The sequence below is a fragment of the Penaeus monodon genome, chromosome 32, assembly GCF_015228065.2.
Source record: "Penaeus monodon isolate SGIC_2016 chromosome 32, NSTDA_Pmon_1, whole genome shotgun sequence".
NCBI classification, from domain to species: domain Eukaryota; kingdom Metazoa; phylum Arthropoda; class Malacostraca; order Decapoda; family Penaeidae; genus Penaeus; species Penaeus monodon.
Genome location: NC_051417.1, coordinates 19,888,555 through 19,888,997, shown reverse-complemented (window position 1 = coordinate 19,888,997; position 443 = coordinate 19,888,555).

Genomic DNA, 443 nt, shown 5'->3' with positions numbered 1-443 from the left:
CATCACCTCTGATGTTGAACAACAAGGAATTCCTAGAATTCCATCCTCATCAATATTATGATTTTATCTAATGCTCCGTTTATATTGTCAATTAAGAATTAATTGTGAACCTACGTTGAATTCAACCCTGGTAAATATTTATCGGGTTTCTTTTAACATCGGTGACGGGAAAAAAATATACCTGCCGCTCTAATATTTTATTCATGGGATACTGACGTATATATTCTTAACGAGACCCCGTTATAAGTGTTTTATTCTGAAGTAAACGCTGCTTTTACTGTTACCATTTTACTGCTTGGTTATAGACAGGTAGAGATAGATTTTAAAAATCGATAGTAAACAGATGACTAAATGTTTAAACACAGATAAGTATGTTGATGAAATTAATATATAGATAGTGGCATAGATGTATGAGATACACTGGCTTCCATAGTAATAAAAAG